Source organism: Dipodomys ordii, unplaced genomic scaffold (assembly GCF_000151885.1).
Source record: "Dipodomys ordii isolate 6190 unplaced genomic scaffold, Dord_2.0 Scaffold83, whole genome shotgun sequence".
NCBI lineage: Eukaryota > Metazoa > Chordata > Mammalia > Rodentia > Heteromyidae > Dipodomys > Dipodomys ordii.
Genome location: NW_012267299.1, coordinates 5,153,411 through 5,164,699, shown reverse-complemented (window position 1 = coordinate 5,164,699; position 11,289 = coordinate 5,153,411). Strand labels below are relative to the sequence as shown.

General features: G+C 39.1%; 1 pseudogene; it reads left to right on the top strand.

Moving 5' to 3' along the window:
* Nucleotides 1-9,620: 9,620 nt before the first annotated feature.
* LOC105992397 lies at nucleotides 9,621-10,631 on the top strand (annotated as a pseudogene).
* The last annotated feature ends 658 nt before the right edge of the window (nucleotides 10,632-11,289 follow it).

Below are 11,289 nucleotides of genomic sequence, written 5' to 3'. Positions count from 1 at the left end.
CAGAACTAACACACACACACACCCTAACTTTACAAAAGCAGTCAACCAAAACAGTTCAGCATGAAGAAACTCACTGCTATAAAGAAATGCAAGTTGGGCTGGGAAGGTGGCTCAGTGGTAGAGTGCATGCCTTGCAAGCATGAGGCCCTGGGTTTGATTCCTCAGCACCACATAAACAGAAAAAGCCGGAAGTGGCGCTGTGGCTCCAGTGGTAGAGCACTAGCCTTGAGCTGAAGAGCTGAGGGACAGCGCCCAGACCCAGAGTTCAGGCCCCATGAATGGCAAAAAAAAAAAAAAAAAAAGAAATGCAAGTGACCTATAGAGGGAAATTTTAAATTAATGCAGTCTATCATCTAATTCAAGAGAATGTCGGACTTGAGACTCACAGCAAGCATGCTTGAAAGGCAATACCCTGAGATGCAAAGAGAGAATGGACACAAATTACACCTCCTTCCTATGTTATATTTACCAATGTTTTGAATCAAGATACAATGATCCAGTGATCAGCTGTATCAATGCTTGGAGCCGTGCTTTGCCAGTTTGTATTCATCAAATGAACTTTCCTCCAGAAATCACACTTTTCATTTGTCTTTTTATTCATAGCCTTGGGTCTGGTCTGACCTCATTGAAGGAAGGGTTTGCAAAGACATAGATCCTGGGCAACATTGTAGCGATCATTAATCCTAAGCCTCAAACTGGAGACTTGGACTAATGACTAGATGTATGTTGTTGTTTGGGTTTCCTAGATTAACTACCCTGGAAATATTAGTTGGAAGTCATTGTCTTGGAGAAGCAAAAGTGCTTGTTGTCCTCACTATTTCAACAAGAATATCATGCTAATTACATGAGGATACCCAGGGAGCTACCATCACTCTCTCTCCATTGGTCATCTTCGTGATTCTTTCTTCATTTTCCTGGGCCTTGCTGCCTCATCCGAAGGGGACTGGGGGGTGGCAGCCAGCTCAGCTGGTCTCCGTCCACCTGCTGAGGCCTCACATCCCAGCTATATTCTTGTCTTCATTTTGGAATCCCCTTGATGAATAGCAGTTTAAATTAACAAATAATTACACCCAAGCCCCAAATCCAGCTTTACCAACATACATGTAACGGTAGCTGAGGGAAAAAAGCAAAAGGGCCCTTGAGAAGCAAAATTACTAAGCGTTGGAAGGAGAAGGTTATCTAAATCAAGGGAACAGAGCTGAATTTTTAGATCAGGGCACAGGCCTAATCTGGTAGTCAGACACCATCTCCTTCAAATGTGCTGGCAGCCTTTGACTCATTCTAAATTATAGACATCCCTGATTCTTATGCCGAGAGAGGCTTTCTCCAGTGTGTGATGGGAAGGCCAGATGGCCTTGTCATTGTTAATCAGTGGATCCTGGAACTCCTAAGATGACTGCTGAGTGCTGAGGACTCTGGCTTTAGCTAATTAATGAAAGTGCGGAGTCAGAGGCAAGAATACAACAATCAAGTTCATCCTCTAATTCTTCTACATTTTGGAAATGTGCCATGATTAACTTGGTCTGAAAAGCCCCAAAACAGAAAAAAAAAGTATATCAATTGATCTAAGTAAGAAATAATAGGAATACTGCCATATGAGATGCCTAGTTAGGACAAGATAAATAAAAGATAAATAAAACCATACAGAGGCAAATCTACATTGCCTTTTGAATTTATTTTTGAGGGGAAATGTTTATTTCTATAGATGGAAGTTTTATAAGGATTGAAGAGTTAGGAGAATCTGGAGGCCTACCATTAATTTGCATTTAATATTTTACATGGAGTTTGAGGAAAATAATACCTCTATTAGTCAAGTGAATCCTTTAAGTTATATAAAGATTATTTTTGCTTGTTGTGAAATAGTGTGCCATACCTGAATTCACCTTTTGCTTCATATTTTTATGTCTATTATTTCTATAATAGACATCCAACAGGATGACTAATACACAGTGAATACTTCATGTATAGTCTGAGATAAATGAAATAACCGATTGGAAATGACTCTCTGTGGCATACTTGTGCTATATTTAATGGGAAAACTATGAAGCTGTTTACTAATTTATTTGCTGTACAAGTAATTGTTGATCTCCTACTAAGGATCTCGATTCTGGTTTCTGGAGGTATAGCAGGGAACACAACAGGCAAATTTTCATTTTTTTTCTAAATTTAAAACTGATAATTCAGTTTCAGGAACTTTTTAAGATTATTTGGAACAATCTGATATCAAGGTGTATCTTTTTTATTATTATTAATTTTATGGGAATTAAATATTTTCAACAACAACAGCCCAATAGTGGCTCACTTCTGTAATCCTAGCTACTCAGGAGGCTGAGATTTAAGGATTGTGGTTCAAAGATAATCTATGCAGAAAAGTCCATGAGATTCATCCCCAATTAATGAGTAAAAACACAGAAGAGGAGCTGTGGCTCAAATGTTAGACAGCCAGCCTTGAGCAAAGTGAGCATGTGAGGCTCTGAGTTCAAGCCCCAGTACCAGCATAAAAAATTGAGCAGAGGAAGAGGGATTAAAAAAAAAAGACGATGACATTTTTTTCTCTCATTATTATTATTATTATTATTTTTGGATCCAGTCATGGGGCCTGAACTCTGGGCCTGGGTGCTGTCCCTCAGCTCTTCAGCTCAAGGCTAACGCTCTACCACTTGAACCACAGCGCCACTTCCGGCTTTTTTCTTTTTGCTTATGTGGTGCTGAGGAATCAAACCCAGGGCCTCAGGCATGCAAGGCAAGTGCTCTACCACCTTCCCAGCCCCAATTTCTCTCATTATTTGCACAAAATTAAATTTATTATGAACAAACGTCCTACAAGGGACAGCATATTTAAACTATCAGCTTTGTGGGAGACACATTTCCCCCAAATTGTAATTTTTTTATTGCACCAAAGCTAAATATTCTTCTTGAGAGAAATTGGTAAGGTGGTTGGAGGAATTTAAAAAAAATAACTTGAAATGACTTTTAGGCTTAGAATTTAAATATTTTAAGTGTTTCCAAAGACTTACGGCAGTTTGCCTTAAGCTTTGGCAAGTGCAGGGTGACAGCCAATTTGTGACAGGATTTGGAAGCTAGATCCTATGGTGCAGGTGTTTTGCTCTGGTGTTTGGAATCAGCGCCTTTGTACTTCAGGTGCCAAGTGTGTGGGAGGCAGACTTGCTGACTGCCCAGGGAGTGTCAGAGCCTGATTGAATTCCTGTCTAGACGAGGCTGCACCCTTTTCTGCAGATGGCTGTGTCTTTGGGGGACTTAGGATGGAGTACTAGTGCTATTCTTCTATGTGTCCACCCTTAAATTCATGAATTGGCTCAATGGACTGGATTACGATTTGCTTGAAAATGGAATTATGCATCATCTAACATGAGGTACGTAGTTTGGGATTAAAAAATAAAATCCCAAAAATACAAATGTTATAAGATGTATAAATCCCCCCCACTTTTCCTTCAAGAAGTCTTTTGGAAGTTGCTTGACTTTGTGGCCCTCTTTAAATAGTTTAAAGAGAAGTGTATAACATCACACACCAGCAGCATAAATGGGATTCAAAAAAGAAGCCTTGCATGAAACTACTTACTGTGGTTATTTTCAGTGTAACTGGCAGCAAATGTCTATCTCATTTTCATTTAGTATAGCTGTCACTGAGCTACTATTCCTAAAAAGTCAAATAAGATTTTTATCTACCATTTGGATTACTCATACTGGAAAATAATTACAATGTGTGAAGAATTAAGAAGGAAGTGACCTTTTTCCTCTGGACTGTGACTTATTTTTGTCTCATGTCATCTCTTCCTGTTTTCTCAGTCCAGTAGCAATGTATTGTCACCCCCTTAAATAGCTCCTAAGCATCCAGTACCCCCCCCCCCACACACTGTGACACGTAAGCCATGGAGCTCGACTTGGAGCTTCTGGTGGGTGTGATGGTCCCTTAATCATCTCTGTGCTTGAGTTATCTGGCACCGATTTATATCAGGCTGTCAATTATTTAGTTACTGATTCCTTGCCTCATTCCAAATATTTAAGATAGATAACATTTGTTGGATTATGTTGATAAATTTGTACTTGTTTGATGAACAAAAATAACACAACTAGTTGTATGAGTTTGCCAGAGCTGAGGTAACAAACCACTGAAAATAGAGGACTTAAACAACAGAAGTTTATTTTCTCACAGTTTGGAAGACTAGTAGTCCAAGATCAAGGCGTTAGCAGGATTGATTTCCTCTGAGCCTCTTCTCCTTGGCTTGCAGATGTTTTTCTTGGCTTGTGATGTTCTTACATGGTCTTTCCTTTGTGTGTATACTTGCTTGGTGTCTCTTTGCATGTCTGCATTTCCTCTCATAAGGACAACAGAAAAATAGGATTAAGGCCCATTCTAATGGCTTCATTCTAACTTCATCAACTCTTTAAAGGCTCTACCTCTGAAAACTGTCACAGTTAAAAGTACTTAGTTAAGGACTCATCATTTAAATTCTGAGGGGCAACAATTGTAACTCAATTTTATCCAAATGTTATGTTGAGTTACTAAAAAAAGTGAATAGAAATGAGTTAGTATGTGACACTGAAATATGTCATGTAGCTTTAAGGCTTTATCTGATGAAATATTGCTGCTACTCATTCTCATTTTGTAACTAAGAAAATCATATGGTTTAGTTCAGTGACCAAAGATGTGGAAGAAGTTTTATTAAAAGTTGGAGATTGGCTCTTAGAAATAACTAGGAATGAGACCGCTTAGGACAGGTTCTCAACAATTTTGAAGGCAAGATATTACTTTCTAGTCATCTTTTAATTGAGTAATGAGATGGTTTCCAACAGAGTCTCTTACTAAATCTCTTTTATAATTTATAATCTCGTGTCATCTTTAAATACAGGTTTATGATGGGTGGTAGAGTTTGAATGGATTAGCTTTTTTGGGGGGGGGTATGGATTCCTGATGAAAAGATGGGATTAGCCCTTTCCTTGCTCTCTCTCATGCATCTTCTCTTGCCCTTCTGCCTGTCCACAATGGGACACCACATCATGTCTCTTCTCAACTTTTGCATATTCTTCAACATTGGACTTCCTAGCATATAGAGAACGGTACCAAGTCAATTTCTATCTTCTTTACAGATTGACCTCATTCATGAGTTCTGTTAGAGTGATACAAAATGCTCTAATTCAAGGTGCCTACATGAAAATATTTGTTGCAATTGGCTCCTTCAAACAATGAAATAGTTTGTATAATTCAGAGAATTATTGGTAAATTTTGATTCAGGCAATTAACTTGTTGGTAATATTTCTTCCTTAGCCTGAATTAATTAGTTTATTTATTGCATGTCTGTATGTGTTGGACACGTTTCATTTCCTAATTTCAACCAAAATAATTCCACCTTAGAGTTAAAGAGTTTTAAGAAATGAAACATATATTTTCATTGCCTTGACATAGAACCAGAAACCTAATTTATATTTCCATTTTTAATAGATTTAGGGCCACATAATACCTATATTCACAAACATATACTGATAGTGAAGTGGGAAAGTGGAAAGATTTTTTGGACATTTATATCACTGAGCTGAACGAAGTTTTGACCTAGCCACTTCTAGATGTAAGAAAACATTCTCTCTCTTTTTTTTTTGGTGGGGGGGGTCTGGTCATGGGGCCTGAACTCTGGGCCTGGGTGCTGTCCCTCAGCTCTTCAGCTCAAGGCTAGCACTCTACCACTTGAGCCACAGCGCCACTTCCGGCTTTTTTTGCTTATGTGGTGCTGAGGAATCGAACCCAGGGCCTCATGTATGCAAGGCAAGCACTCTACCACTGAGCTACCTTCCCAGCTCAACATTCTCTCTTTTGATATTTATGTCAGTGTTAGTGGGGAGTTCCATGTGTTCTCATATACAGAAGGCTGAGAGGAGAGTAACTGCTCCAGTGGGCTGAAGTGTGAAACACTGGAAAGTCAGATGAGATAGTAAGTTTTGAAAGATTACAGACTGAGGCTGCCTGCCTATTTTTGTGACAAGGGAGAACTAAAGACTGTTACTAATCAGGGAAGGTTCAGAGTTGTGTTTTAGAAGGCTGCAGTTTCAACATAAAGCAAAAAGAACATATTTGTAGACAAAAGTAATAGAAAATAAATGGAGGCATTGAAGGTGCAGGAGAGAAAGGTAATGGATAGAATAAGCTTTACGGTGGCTTCTTGGGAATGGTGATATGAGATCAGTAGAGAGGATGACTACGGAGAAGAGGGGGACAAGGATAAGGATGACTGAATTTCTAATTTCTAGTCGAAGGCAAATATAGTGGGTCACAGACTGAATGAAATATGCTTTATTCTAGTTCTGACTGCTGTAACACAATGTCACAGCCTGGGGGGAAAGAAGTAAATATTAGTGATTCTTTGCTTGTGGTTCTGGAAACTGCAATGTCTAAGACTGAAATGTCACATGGACCAAGGGCTTCTTGCTATGTAATAGCATGGCGAGAAGCTCTACATGGCATGAGAGTGTGTGTGAGAGAAGAAAGCTGAATCTCCCTTTATAACAAATGCACTCCTGCAATACAGCCTTACGCTTTTCATGAAGATGGTGTGCCCATGACTTTACCACGTAACAGCCTCACTTCTCAGTACTGTTGAAGTTTAAATTCCATTTGTGGGAAACACAATCAATCCTTAGCAACATTAGTCTAAAACCTTAAGAGGAAGAGGTAATTTAGAAGAGTAAGGATGGAACGGGCTTGATAACCTTGAGTGGAAATTACTCAGGTTTCCATTTTGTGCTTTTGTACCCTAATTTGTGTTAGTATGGTACCCAGCCACAAGATTGTTCTCAGTGATGATTATGTCCAGGTACTGATGCCTTTCTGTGGTGTTCCATATAGATTCAGGGCTTCTCTGTGTGGTTGAGATGACAGTGTGATTTCAGTGGATTGCAGTGTCTGACTCAGTCTCTTGGATTGCTCATTGCCAGAGAAGTGAACTGCCTTATTTTGAGGATTCTTAAGAATCCTTGGAAGAAACTCCCATGTAGAAAAATTGAAGTATTCCCTATAACCAGGGCCAACTTATTAGCCATGTGACAGTCTTTGGAAGAAGAACCTCCATTTCTAGGAAAGTTTCTGAGGATTACAAATCTAGCCACATCTAAATACAGTGCTATTTCAGATCTGAGCCAGAAGGTACTCAGGCAAACAGAGCAGCAATTCCTGAGTCATGGTTACTGTGAAGGATTAATACACACACACACACACACACACACACACACACACACACACACACACACACACACACACACACCACATTTTGTTCCTTTAAACTACTAAGTTTTGGGGCACAGTTGTGTTTTACATGTTCACATCCAGAAAGTTGACTTAACCATCTTTGTAGTTTTTTAAAAATTTATTTTATTGTGAAGATGCTGTACAGAGGGGTTACAGTTACATAAGGAAGGTAATGAGTACACTTCTTGTCAAGCATTGTTACTCCCTCCCTTGTTGCTTTCCCATTATGTAGGATATTTTTTAAGCTATTTTTTTTGGTGTCCTTTCTCATCTCCTTCCTGGTATGCGCTTATTTAAGTGAATTTATAAGTGTAGTTTTGGAAAATATGGCAGGGCATCTGAAGGAGCCAAGTAAGAGAGAAAAAGGGCCAGTCAATATATTACTGCTATGGAACTGGTGGTATGTTAAGTGAAAACAGATGAAGACCAGGTAACTTCTCAAATGTGTAGATCCAAGGACTGTGTAGAATGTCAATAATTAAAAAGATCTGCAGCTGTCGTAAAACTGAGAACTAATGTCTCTAAAAATCAATGGATTATTCAATAAAAAGAAAGCTATATTTTGCCCAATTGCAAAAAATAACTCCTTATTTGATTTTGGGAAAGCGTAAAAACTAGTAAATGTCTGCTATGAGAGCAAGGGAGCAGGGGGGTCAAATGATACAGTTTTGTTGTGCAGTAGACTTAAAAATAACTCTGACTTTAGTAAAAATGGTAAATTTGTCAGAAAAAAGTGAAGTTAAAGCTTTACCTCCCATAGCTTATGTAAATAAATTCAACAGACTTCTAGACTTATTAGTCAAAAATTTAACCTCAGAATAAAATGTTCTCATCATCATGAAATAAAAAGCATAAGTAGTTGCTGGACAAACTTGTTCGCCTTTATAGCTCTCTGACTCCATAAGTTACTCAGAAATGAAACAGGCCTTTCTATCCCAAACATCAAGACTCTAGGGGCCATCATTGATAATTGGGGGATTTCCACAGCTTTCTGAAGAATCTGGTGCATCACTCGGAAGTACAAATGATTCCTGGGTGATTAAGTGACAAGCTCCTCACTGAGACCGACTCACCAATGAGCAATGTCCCACATGAACCCAAATATGAGCAAATGTTGTAGAGACTTGCTCTGTTGTGCCTCCATTTCTGTTTTCTACAGATGTGCCCTGCATTACAACAGGTATCTCCCAAAGGTAACAGTCAGGCCAAGTGGAGAGAGAAGTGAGCACATTTGCAAAGATAAAGCTTGGGACTGTGGAGAGGCAGCCTCAATCTGCATCAGCCCTGCTAACTGTGGGCTGCCAAGGGAGATTGCTCCCACTGAGTCTCTCAAGAGGGATGTGTTGTCTGAAGCTTTGTACATAAACAACCAGCTTATGAAGTATCTGCTTAATTGTTAATGTTTAAAATTAATAAGAGACACAGACTAGGGGATATCAATTTCTATATTCTTTCAAAAGTCTTGAAAGAGTATGAGTCTCTTCCTGGGCCTCAGGTCCTAGTTGGTTACACTGATGGAAAGAAAGGAAGAGAAAGGGAAGGATGGAGGATGAACACATCTGGTTCTGAGAGCTTTGTGCTTAATAATTTTATTTCCATGGTTTCTAAGTCTCAGGATGAAGAGGGTAAGGTATTGAAAACCCTGACTGTTTTGACTTGGAATTGTTTACTACTTCCTCTCCCCTAGTGAACCATAAATATGTAGGGGAAATCAGGCATGGAGGGAAAAAATAATTCATCTACTTTTGGTAGGTCAGGGTGAGCTGTGAAAAGGCCAGAATCAGTTGTGTGGTGCTATCTTGGGACTTTTTTGAGATAGTTTTCTACTCTTAGTTTAACAGTATATATACTGTGCTGTGGGTCTCATTGTTGCACTGGGTCATCCTGTGTCCTGTACAGTGCATATTCATGGTCACCCCTTCCATCATTCTCCCTACGATTTGGATCTTACATGTGTTGAGTTTGGCCTACAATTTAACACTCTTAGGTTAAATTGGAAACTCAATTAGGGATGGAAACTCAAAGTGGTGCAGGATTTTCAGGCCATTGGGGGTATCCTTGGATAATAGGACCCTAGCACCTCCTTCTTCTCTCACATCTCTGACCAAGAAGTGAGCAGCTTGGCCCCACTATGATATACATTTTACTGCAAGCCTAAAAGCAATGGGGCTGCTTAAACATTTTGCTTAAGCAAAATAAACCTTCTCCCTTCTGCCCGCTTTTGCTATAGTGCTGAGGAATGAGACTAGAGCATCAGGCATTCTAGGAAAGCAATCTATTATTGGGCTACATTCACAGTCCCAACATTTTCTCTTTGAAAGTTTATTATCTCAGTTGTTGGTTACAGTGGCAGCAAGCAGACTGATATATAAGCAGTGACCTTCTGTGATGTTACCTTTTGTTGTGAGGTGCTTTCCTCTATGACAGTGAAGTAGAATCTAGAAATAGATCAGAATGCAATAGTCAATGAAAAACCATACAACAAAACAACCCCAAGAGTTGCAAATACTTACTTTCTTCCTATAGGATTTAACTATACACACACACACACACACACACACACACACACACATCATATTCCCAATATGTAACCTTGAGGCCTAACAAAGTGTCTCAGGGTTTTAGAATTGAAGAAACATTAAAAATGTATTTTAACAATTTGTTAGTACAATATGGTATTCTGATGCAACCTTATTCTGACTCAACTTCATATTCATGGTTGAATGGAAGGGTGAATATACAAATAACCTTCCCCAACTTTCTTGATAAGTGGATGTAATTAAAATGGGGCTTGAATGGACTCTCAAATCAGGAGTTTCCTACTTCAAATGGTTGGGCCTCTCAAGCCCTGCTTTTAAGGAAAGCTATGCCTTTTGGCTGGAACTGCCATCTTCCAGTAATTTGCCAAAATGATGAACACAAGGTCATGTTCTCTAGGCCCTTCAGGAAACATGGAGTTGTTCCTTTGGCCACATACATGAAAATCTACAAGAAGGGTGGTATTGCAGACCTCAAGGGAATGGGTACTGTTCAAAAAGGAATGCCCCACAAATGTTAAAATGGAAAAACTGGAAGGGTCTATAATGTTACCCAGCATGCTGTTGGCATTGTTGTGAACAAACAAGTTAAGGGCACAGTCCTTGCCAATGGGATTAATGTGTGTATTGAGCGTACAAAACACTCTAAGAGCCAAGATAGCTTCCTGAAATGAGTGAAGGAAAATGACCAGAAAAAGAAGGAAGCCAAAGAGAAAGAAACCTGGGTTCAACTGAAGCACCAGCCTACCCCACCCAGAGAAGCACACTTTGTGAAACCAACGGAAAGGAGCCTGAGCTATTGGAACCTATTCCCTATGAATTCATGGCCTAAGAGATGTAAAAAAAATAAAAGACTCTGGACTATAAAAATGACCTCCAGTAATGTACCTTTCCAAAGAAATCTGTAAAGCAAACTTTGTCTCTCAGTTCATTCTTTATTATATTCTTTGCTATTTAATATTCTTCTTAAAAAAGATGTGAGGTTTAGTGTACAATAGGTAACACTATTGGTTTGGAAACCACCAGATACTTAAAATATTATGTAGGTTTAGAAATAGTCTCTTGGGAGAAGATGTATAGAAGTAAGTGGAGAAAGTTTCATTAATTGATGGACTATAAGGTCAGGAATTTGCCTTTGAAGCATACTGACTAAAGGTTAAGGGATCCCATTCTGTTCTGTGTACACCATAGAAAATGTTCATGTTTCCAGTGTCTTTAAAGTCCCAGGATCAAGAATGGCAGGCTTGGTGTCTTGAGGACTTTGTCCTGCTTATCTCCTCTCAATAGCACCTTATGTGGTACTATTTACCTTCTACTGTTATATTTGTTGCTACATGCTTTTCCCCCTAAGTGAGATAGCTGGAGAAAGCCTAAGCTTGAATGTGCCTTTGTCCACCTATCAGGAATTGACATTTATACATTTCTTACCACATCTTCTAAGTTAGCATTACTTGTTACTTCTGTTGCATTGTTGTGATTACAGGGACCACTACACTC